Raw genomic sequence first — 10,778 nt, forward strand, 5'->3', positions numbered from 1 at the left:
TCATTGTCATGCTGAAAGACCCAGCCACATTTCATCTTCAATGCCCTTGCTGATGGAAGGAGGTTTTCACTGAAAATCGCACGATACATGGCCCCATTCATTCTTTCCTTTACACGGATCAGTCGTCCTGGTCCCTTTGCAGAAAAACAGCCCCAAAGCATGATGTTTCCACCCCCATGCTTCACAGTAGGTATGGTGTTCTTTGGATGCAACTCAGCATTCTTTGTCCTCCAAACACGACGAGTTGAGTTTTTACCAAAAAGTTCTCTTTTGGTTTCATCTGACCATATGACATTCTCCCAATCCTCTTCTGGATCATCCAAATGAACTCTAGCAAACTTCAGACGGGCCTGGACATGTACTGGCTTAAGCAGGGGGACACGTCTGGCACAGCAGGATTTGAGTCCCTGGCGGCGTAGTGTGTTACTGATGGTAGGCTTTGTTACTTTAGTCCCAGCTCTCTGCAGGTCATTCACTAGGTCCCCCCGTGTGGTTCTGGGATTTTTGCTCACCGTTCTTGTGATCATTTTGACCCCACGGGGTGAGATCTTGCGTGGAGCCCCAGATCGAGGGAGATTATCAGTGGTCTTGTATGTCTTCCATTTCCTAATAATTGCTCCCACAGTTGCTTTCTTCAAACCAAGCTGCTTACCTATTGCAGATTCAGTCTTCCCAGCCTGGTGCAGGTCTACAATTTTGTTTCTGGTGTCCTTTGACAGCTCTTTGGTCTTGGCCATAGTGGAGTTTGGAGTGTGACTGTTTGAGGTTGTGGACAGGTGTCTTTTATACTGATAACAAGTTCAAACAGGTGCCATTAATACAGGTAACGAGTGGAGGACAGAGGAGCCTCTTAAAGAAGAAGTTACAGGTCTGTGAGAGCCAGAAATCTTGCTTGTTTGTAGGTGACCAAATACTTATTTTCCACCATAATTTGCAAATAAATTCATTAAAAATCCTGCAATGTGATTTTCTGTATTTCTTTTCTCATTTTGTCTGTCATAGTTGACGTGTACCTATGAAAATTACAGGCCTCATCTTTAAGTGGGAGAACTTGCACAATTGGTGGCTGACTAAATACTTTTTTCCCCCACTGTATATGTCTGCCAAATCGTAATCACTCAACTTATTTTTTGATATTGCGCAGAAAAATCATATTCCCCCTCTAAGTATGTGTTGAAATCCCCCATTATCACTGCGGTTTGTGCACAGAACATCTGGTAAGTGCTTAAAGAAGTCTAACCTTCCCCCTTTTAATGTAGGTGCGTACACGTTTACTAGGCGAATCTTATTATTAAGCTTGCCATCTACGTACATAAGCCTCCCTGGTAAGATGATTCTTACCTCCTCAATAACAAAACCAGTGTTCTTAAATACTATCCCCACCCCGTCCGAATGCACATTGCCTATGCTCCATGCTGAAGCCCCCGCCTTCCAGTCCTTACTCAACCTTTTAATGTCCTCCGTGTTCTTTAAATGACACTCCTGAAGGAAGCACACTTGGATGTCCAATGCCTTTAAGGAGAAAAACAGAGATGCCCTCTTAGCAGTGTCTCTCAATCCCCTGGCGTTAACCTGAGAAGACGTTAAATATAATTTGGTTTTATCTGATGTTCCGTCTCCATTCCCCTTTGTGAGCAGCTCTATGGTGGACAACCTGAAGTCAACCACAATGTTTCTGACCAACTCCGGCTGGGAATCCACGCTGCCCTCGCTGTCCTCTTCTGCTGGTGTACCGGCCAGTTCTGATGTATACTCTGCTGCTGAGGACAGCTCCGGACCCGGGGCACCTTCCTCTCCAGTCACCTCGTTCTCCAAAGCGTGGAACCTGCTGAATGTCTATTACTTGTTTTTTGTACTCATTGTCCAGCCTTTCCTCTGTTACTTTTCTTTTTGCTGTTTTCTTTCCCCCCGACTGTTTTCCAATCCATCTCTTTATCCTCTTCTGTTTCACCCCACTGTACTCTGCCTTCCTCTGGGGTATCCGGTATTATCATCCCCTGAAACGATTCCTCTGTTGCCATCTGTTCCTGTTGAGCTGAGGTTCCGGATGTCCAGCAGCGCGGAAGAGCCGACGGGAGGGTCCCACGTAAGGTATCTCCAGCCACCACGCTCCCGTCTACAACCGCAGGCGCATGGTCTCTCGAGATCTCGTCCAAGACCACCTCAATCTCGTAGTGATTCTGCGTAGGTTTTATGCCTGCCCCGGCAGTCCTTGAACATGTGCTCAGTTGAATCACAGAGATTGCAAGATTTGGGTTTTTGGCAAGCCCTTGCCAGATGACCCGCCTCCAGACAGGCCCTCCTCTCCACATCTTCTCCACATTTTAGGCTGCCCATAAAAGTACCCCTTTACACCACCAATGTAGAAGGACGCTGGTGGGTATTTAATTCCTCCCATCTGTGTTCTAAATCGGACAGCATATTTTCTATTTCCGTTCCACATTCCATCATTATCAATTTATTTTGTTCCGGGCCCCAGTACATCACAATATTTACCCAGGAAGGATCGCATGTCCTGCTCTTTCACATACGGATTCTGCATGCAAACAGTTATGGTCCTTACCCGACTTGCGAACAGAGGCTCCATGTTGAAGTTGGAAATCGGCGTTCCGTCCTTGTATTCCAAGCTTCCTGACACAAGTAGTCCCCCATGAAGGTTACCTCGAAAGCATTCCGTAGAGGAACATCTCTGTAGCAGTAGATTCGTTCTGCCGTCACTCCAAGAAAATCAAAGATGACTTATTTCGCAAAACTCCTTCTTCCCATGCTGAACTGCGTTCCATCTTTTTCTTTCCCGACAAATCGGATTGTGTTCAGTAGTCGTGCCGAAGGGGCCGACGTAAAATCTCCTGTCGCCATCACCTACTCTTCTCTTTTGTTGACAAAACCACTTGATCTTAGCCAAAAGGCCGAGAAGCGATAACCCACAAATTGACCCCTGCACCCGCCGGGCACCCGGGGGTCTCGGGAGACCTCAGCGGTTTAGCAAAAGTGGGCCTCCTCCCATCGCAACCCCCCACGTTTCCCTGGCGACAGGCAAGTGTTTTTTCCAAAAAGTCGCTGATGCGTCAAGTCCCTACTAGCTCTTTACGTCCAGTGCTATTTCTTCAAAGGCCGGAAAATACGCCAGTCGTCATTGTCGGGCTTGAATTCAATTGGCCGAGTGACTACTTTGACTGGAAAATTACGCCGGTCAGCCAGCATGAACTCAAATGCAAAAGGTCTGCGTGGCAGGCAGACACAGTCTCTGTTGATTTCTCTTGAAACAAGATAATCGGGCTCTGCCAGAAGCAAAGCCCCTCCAAAAATACGTTGAAGTCGTAAGTGTTCCTCTCCACGGAAGTCTTTGGCGAAAGGCTTGTGCGTAATGAAGAGAAACCAGAGTCGTATGGAAGTCAGAGGTCGGGGCCCGAGACGCACTCGGTTTACTCTAGGCCGGGTTGTCCCCGAACCCACTTGCCAAGTTTTCGGGGGCTGTGGGGAAAAAGTCAGACAGACAGACACAGACCCACTATCCTGGTGAAGTATGCTCTTTTTTTGGTCAAAAACAGACAGACACACAATCCTGGTGAATGCCAAATGTTTTTTTTTTTTAATTAAGAAAAATGGAGGGAAACGCTGGACCCCACGAAAATCGCTTTGCCCTTCTATCAGTTAGGATTTTTTTTTATTTCTCTTCTTCTGCTGGCTGTTTACCTACCTCCGTGTTGTTGTTTTCCTTGACAATGGGAGAAAAGTGTTGCACCGTTCCCTGTGGTCAGTCCTGTCATTTTTCTTATGTAACAGGGTCATGATTCCTACTCTAAAACTGTCAGGTAGTCTGTCAAGTTGTTCAAAGTCAGTAAAAACTGTCAGAAGTTCGTCGGCTAAAACATCCCAAAAGGTCAGATAAAACTCCAAAGGGAGGCCGTCCTCCCCCGGTGATTTACCCCTCTTAAAATGTCAGTCCTTTGTCGAGTTCTGTCATTGTCAAGTCTTTTGTTAGGTCGTCTGTATTGGGTAAAATTCTGTCAATATGATAAAACATCCCTCATGGTTTCCTCGCACATGTCTTTTTCCTCAAACAGCTCCCCATAAAACTCTGACTACTTATTTTATTCCCTCTGTTTTTAAAAACCAAATCTTTATCTTTTAACCCTGTCATTACCCTTGCTAACTATGTTCTTAAAAAAGTGCACTTCTCCCCCTCTTCTAATTCCCTTTCTTTACATCTTAAAATAACCCCCTTGCTCTTCTGTTCTGCTAAAAATGCCATTTCTTTCTTTACTTCTTGGATTTCTTGGTTAAAATCAAAACACCGTTCCAGTCGTTTCTGCAGTCCCAACATGCGTCTTTCTCTCTAAAGAAGGTCCTCGTCTTGCCCTTCACAATTTCCCACCACTGTGCTCGTGTGTCAAAGAAGTCCTGTAGCGTCTGCCACTGGCTGAACTGCTCCCTGTACTGACTAACTACTCTATCATCTTCTAAAAGGGAGCAGTTCAGTTTCCAGGGCCCTCTTCCTACAGTCACACCCGAAGTTAGTGAAAGGGTGCACGTCAGCATTACGTGATCTGAGAAGAAAGCAGGTGTTATTCTAGCATCAGTTGGCGGGCAGTCACGGGTAAACAGATAGTCAATAAGAGAGGCTCTGGTGCCGTCACCACTGGTCCAGGTGAAGCCCTCCTCTCTTGGATGCAGGGTTTTAAAACAGTCAGTTAGTTTAAAATCCCTGCACAACCCTTGCAATAAAACACTAGACCTATCTACCTTAAAATCTTCTCCCGCTCCTCTCCTGTCTGCTCTACTTAAAACACAGTTAAAATCCCCACCCACCACTAGAGGATCCCTCCCCAGCATGTGGGACTGCAGGTCTTCAAAGTGTGCAACGGTCGTGTTTGTTATTAAAACCATATACATTTAGCACGTTAAAATCCCTCCCCATAAAAGTACGTTGGCTAAAAGAGCACGCCCCCCAACCACCACTGTGCTCCCCCTCACCACCACCTGTGGGGTCTTGAATAAAATGGCAACACCATCGTTTCTGTTAAAATTGGATCCGCTCCAAATGGAGGGCCCGTGCTGCCACTTCTCCTCCCATTTGCTGTAAGAGGATAAAAAGGGTAGACCACACTCCTGTAATAAAAACACATCTGAATTGTGCTCTTACTTCAGTCTTTATACTCCTAACATTTATGGTGGTGATGTTAAAAGCCATAAGAGGTGAGTAAAAGGAAAGGCGGCATTAAAACAGTTTAAAAGGGGTTATTTTTCAGATCCTTTCTCTCCCTACGGGGTAAGGGAGAGGAGGTTAAAACAGGGTTTAAAAATGATTCCTGGTTTGGAGAGTTGGATGGGAAGACCCTGGACTCATCCTCCCCCTGGGAGCTCTCCCACTCCAATTTGCCCTTTTTTTCCTCACCCTGTTCAGGGTCGGAGAGCTCCTCTGCGTTTCTCTTCCGTATGGGAAGGTGTACGCCCAGGGTCTCTCCCCCCTCTCCTGCACCTTCCTCGCTTGACAGTGTCGTTTCGTTGTCATCATACTGTCAGACGCACTTGGGGAGCTCTCTCTCTCCAGAGCAGTCTCTCGGCCCTTTCTCCTTCAGGGGTCGCTTCAGTCTGGGGCAGGGTGGTTGGGGGGAGGGGGGTTTCCTCCCCTCCCCTCCCCTCCCACTTCTTCCACCACTGCGCCTTCCGCGCCCTCCACCGCCACTACTGCCACCTTGGCAACTGCCACTTTCTCCTTCTGGCGCTCGTAAGACCGGTCCGCAGCCGCCGCCTCCATCCGGCCAAGCCTGACCTTATTGGCCCAGGAGGAGGGGCAGCTGCGGATGAGGTGGGACCGCTCGCCACAGAGGTTGCATGACCTTCCATTCATGCAATCCTCGTAGCGGTGGCCCACCTCCCGGCACTTCATGCAGGCTTCTGCTAGGTGGCCATGCTCACCACACTTACGGCACTGCTTAGGCTGGTCCTGGTAGTGAACATGGCCCCTGTTCTCTCCAAGGACTATGGTGGATGGGATGGCTTTCAACCCACCATAGCCCCCGGGATCCTCCCTCTGCTGGACAGTGACCCTCCAGGCCCCTTTCCAGATCCCATCGGGATTCTTCACCTGGGTCAGGGGCCCTTTCACGTTGTTGTACCGTTTCATTATACATACGGACAATCACGGTTTTAATGCTATTGTCCGTCAGCTTGATCATCTCAAACATAGCTGCTAGAGATCCCTGGGTGTTCTGGAGTTTCCCCCAGAACTCCCTTTGGAAGCTGGCGCAACATCGAAGCAGTTCACCTATGCAGGTATAAAATTGAGTTCCTTTTGGAGGATAAGGGTGACACAGAAAGAAAAAAAAATACTCACTATCTAGACAATATTGAGGGGTGAGGAGGCTAGCCGGCCTCACCAGCAGGCCAGGCTATGCTAACCAGCTAGCTGGCCGGCCAGCCAGCAAAATGCCCCAAGTGGCAACAAAAAGCAACAAACAAAAACCAAGACAAGGGAAAATTCAGGGGATGGAAAAAAACTATTGGACGAGTACGGATGGGTTAACGGGGACTACAAAAACCAACAAACAATGCCTGCCAAGCCTGAGGGGCGAGGAGGCTAGCAGGCCAGTCAAGCTAAAGCTAAGAGGCCGGCTAGCCAGCAAGCCAACCCAGCTAGGAAACACTACACAAAAAGAAACAAGGGGGTTAAAACTAAGGATACAAGAGGATGGGGAAACAAGGAAAACAAACAGTAAGAAAAAAAGTAAGTAAAGTATAAAAGGTACACAACAACAAAAAACCACAAAACACAAAAAATAGACAAATAAATGAAGGGGCTCTTTACTCACCCTACAGGTGCTGACCAGCCCTAGCCCCCCTTTCCACCGCTCTATGGTGGCATGGTGACCCCACTTCCTCTCCTCCCTCCTTATCCTCCCTCTCAAATCTCCCTCCACCCCACAGTTTGCCCCCGACTTTACCAAACTTTGCCTAGCATCCCACAGCCCTTGTTTAAGAAGGCTGATCAGCCACAACAAAAAACGTTCCCTACTTACCCCTCCTGCTCTCCCTATTCCTCTCTCCACCCTCGCCCATGTTAAAACAAAATCCCCCTTAACTCTACCTAGTAAACACTGTGCCCTGGCCCACACTACTCCTGCGAAAGCACAGTCCCAGTACATGTGGCGTATCGTCTCCTCCCCAACGCAAGTTGGTCTCGGACACTGAGGGGATCGTGCCAAACTATGCCGGTACGATGGATCTTACCAGCAAGCACTTGTGGAGGCTTAACCAATTTAGATCCTTGAGGCGGTTGTCCAAACCCTGCACCTGTATGTTCTCCCAGACCACAGCAGGGGTACCCACCACAGGGGCCGCACAAACGCTACGTCTAACCTCCTCGTACAGGTGTCTGTGATCCAGGTGTCTGACTTCAACCTCTGGATGTGCACGCAGCCACTTCACCGCATGGCTGAAGTGCCACGGCAGCTGTTCAGCCCGAGGACCCGTGTTGGACCACACCATTAAGCTTCTCGCCTGGTACGAGAAAAACACCCGCAGAAAATAACCCGGAGGGATGAATCACCGGATTAGCGAGCTCATTCAACAAAGACGAAACAAAAATCGAGTCCAGCTTGAGTGGGAAATGTCGGACTCCCCTTCCACATGGTTGAGAGCATGCGAGCCCTGGCGACATACTCATACCTGCCCCCCCACATTAACTGAAACAAGCCATACTAGCCCCCTCCTCATGCTCGCTGGCAATGGATAAATGTATGCCAAATAGACGGGAAGGCAGTACATCCACCTTCAGGACCAGGACCTTGCCCAAGAAAGACAAAGATCTAGCCTTCCACATTGCCAGCTTCCTCTGCACCACAGCAACCCTCATGTTCCAGTTCAGTGTCGTAGTCGGAGGTCTCAAAGTGGACCCCAAGAATCCTCAGGGCCCCATTACAGAGATAGTCCCCCGGGCACATCCGTCCTGCCCCACCATCTGCCGAAATACTTAACAGACGACTTGGCGAGGTTAAGGACCGCTCCTGACGCGCGGGTGACGTCTCCAATTATGGCCAGAGACCTTAGCAGGCACGAGTCCTTGCACAAATGCAAGGTGGTGTCATCGGCATACTGTGTTACCTTAACATGCAAACCCTCCACCCCTGCGTCAGCCCTAATAGCAGCCGCCAAGGGCTCTATATAGAGCACGAAAAGGAGTGCCGAGAGCGGGCATCCCTGCCTGACCCCTGAGGAGAGGCCAAACACGTCACCCAGATGGCTGTTTATGCTCACCCTGCTCCCACATACAAAATCTTGATCCACTTTCTAAAGCGATCACTAAACCCTAACCTACCGAACACTCTGAAAAGAAAAACCCTACTGACGCGATCGAAAGCCTTGGCCTGATCAAGTGCCGCTACCATTAGAGGCAGTCTTCTATCCTCAACCCAGGCGATGGAGTCCCTGATCAGTTGGAGGTTCCACCTAATGGAACGGCCTTCCACCCCACACGTTTGATCCTCATGGACAACATAGGGAAGGGCTGTGCGCAAACGGTCTGCCATGACCTTAGCTAGTATCTTATAATCTACGCACAGCATGGTCAACCAAGAACAGATTTCTCTTTTGGAAAAGTTTTTATTGGTACAAATCCTTTTGAAACAGCTCACATTTTTTATTCATTTACACACAAAAACAGCATTACATTACAATTACATTTAAAAAAGGTACATGTTTATTTAAAACAATCCTGCATAAAAGTACCCTTTCTTGTAAAAGCCAATCTATAAAAAGCCATTTTAAAATGTGTATACATGATTTAACAAGGTAAAACATTTTTAAGACATGAAGAGCCTGTCAAAGTCCCTTTGTTAAAAAGCTGTCTTCGGTCCTACAAACTTTAACCTGGTTCACACAACACTATGAAATGACATAACAGGCACCTATCTACGATAGACAAACAGGTGCATTATGGAGTGTGATTAGGATGTAATACACCCGAGTAAAGGATTATGCTTGTATTTTAAACTCTGCGACGTGAGTTAGTCACATATCTTCTTACATCTGGTGAATATGCATTTGGAGGACAGTAAAACCCATGTGCGTATCATGTTCGCAGATTTCTCCTCGGCATTTAACACAATCAATCCGTTGGTCCTCGCGGACTTGATGCTATGCTTATCACATGGATCACCAACGTCCTAACTGATAGGTCTCAGCAGGTACGAGTTGGCAATACACTGAGGTGTGCACTATTTCAGTTGGAACCCCACAGGGCAGTGTTCTTTCACCAGTGCCATACATACTGTATACAGACCGCTGCCAGAGCCGGTTCCCAGGGCGCCACCTGATCAAATATGCTGACGACACTGCTTTGGTCAGTCTTCTTTAATGTTGATCTAACAATCATGGTTCTCTTTAATAAATAATTGAGACATTCTGTCCTACTTCTTGAACTGCTGGTTTGGGAAAAATAGGTTGGGCAAGATAGTCAGGACTTGCGGGAAAAATGACGGGGCAGCAACAGCAAGAACTGTCATCTCTACCTGGGCAGAGCCCTCCAAAAGGCAAATATAATAGCGGTCGACTTTTCTTTCCTTCCACTCCGAATTCCAGCTCCTTCCCTAAGGGCCGCAGGTACAGACTACCTAAGGGTAAAAAAAATAGGGCCAAGTACCCTTTATTCCAAAGGCTAGTCTACAACTTTATCAAAATCTTGGACTAATTGCACTTATCACTTGCACTATGAAACTGCACTTACCCTGCCTATTTGCTTGTAAATATCCTTTACTATTAATTGTTTATATTTGATGTTTTATGGACTGCAGCAAAATGAATTCTCTCTGAGGACATGAACGTTTTCTGAATCTGAAAATATTTTTTTCCAGGTCTCCTTTTTACAAGAGGTTCATTTAAGGGACATGGGGGATGTTTCTGTTTTTTCAAGGGGTGGGCAAAGGGAGAGTCCAGATGGGGAATATGGGGTGTGCACCCTTCTGGGGTGGGGATCCTGTTTGGGGATAGGGAGTTTTGTTTGGATGGTTGTGTCACGTTTCGGCCGAGACTGCTCCTCCTCCTGGTTCGGGCAGGCTTCGGCGAGCGCCGTCCCCGGAGTACTAGCTGCCACCGCTCTGTTTCGTCAGTCGATTGCTTTTGTCTGTATCACCTGTGTCCATTTGTGTGTTGATTGCGTGCCCTATAAGTTCCTTGTTTTGTGCTAGTATTAGTGTGTTGTTATTTTTACTGCCACAGTGTCGGAGCTACGTCTTTGCTCCCTGTTTGTTTTGTGTTTAGTGTTTACGCGTGTGCGTAATTCTCCCTCGCCTCTTTGTGTTTTTGAGGTCAGAGGTGTTCCAGTTATTCTTTGGACTATTAAATATACTGTTGGACTTTACCTCAGTGTCCTGCGCCTGACTCCTCCACCACATCCACATCGGTATCGTGACAGAACAACACACCAACATGGAGTCAGCAGGAACAGCGGCGGCACCCGAATCCCTGGAGGACCGGATCAACTACCAGGACAACATGATCCGGCAACTCGGGACCGCCATGGACGAGGTGTCCCACACTCTGCGCCGATTGGTGAATCGAGAGGTGCCCACGCACTCTTACAACATCCCATCACCAACGGCCAGTCCTCCTCTCTCAGCACCGGAACCCAGTGGCATTCGGCTCTCGCTCCCGAGGGCATATGACGGTTCTGCAGCCGGGTGTCAGGGATTCCTCCTGCAGGTGGAACTTTACCTTGCCACCATACACCCGGGCGCCCTCGGGATACGAGAGCGTCTCCGCCCTCATCTCCTGTCTAT

The 10,778-nt window shown here is 48.1% G+C and overlaps 1 pseudogene; it reads right to left on the reverse strand.

Moving 5' to 3' along the window:
* Positions 1 to 3,277: 3,277 nt before the first annotated feature.
* On the reverse strand, positions 3,278 to 3,387 carry LOC121558790 (annotated as a pseudogene).
* Positions 3,388 to 10,778: the final 7,391 nt, after the last annotated feature.

The sequence above is a fragment of the Coregonus clupeaformis genome, unplaced genomic scaffold, assembly GCF_020615455.1.
Source record: "Coregonus clupeaformis isolate EN_2021a unplaced genomic scaffold, ASM2061545v1 scaf0328, whole genome shotgun sequence".
NCBI lineage: Eukaryota > Metazoa > Chordata > Actinopteri > Salmoniformes > Salmonidae > Coregonus > Coregonus clupeaformis.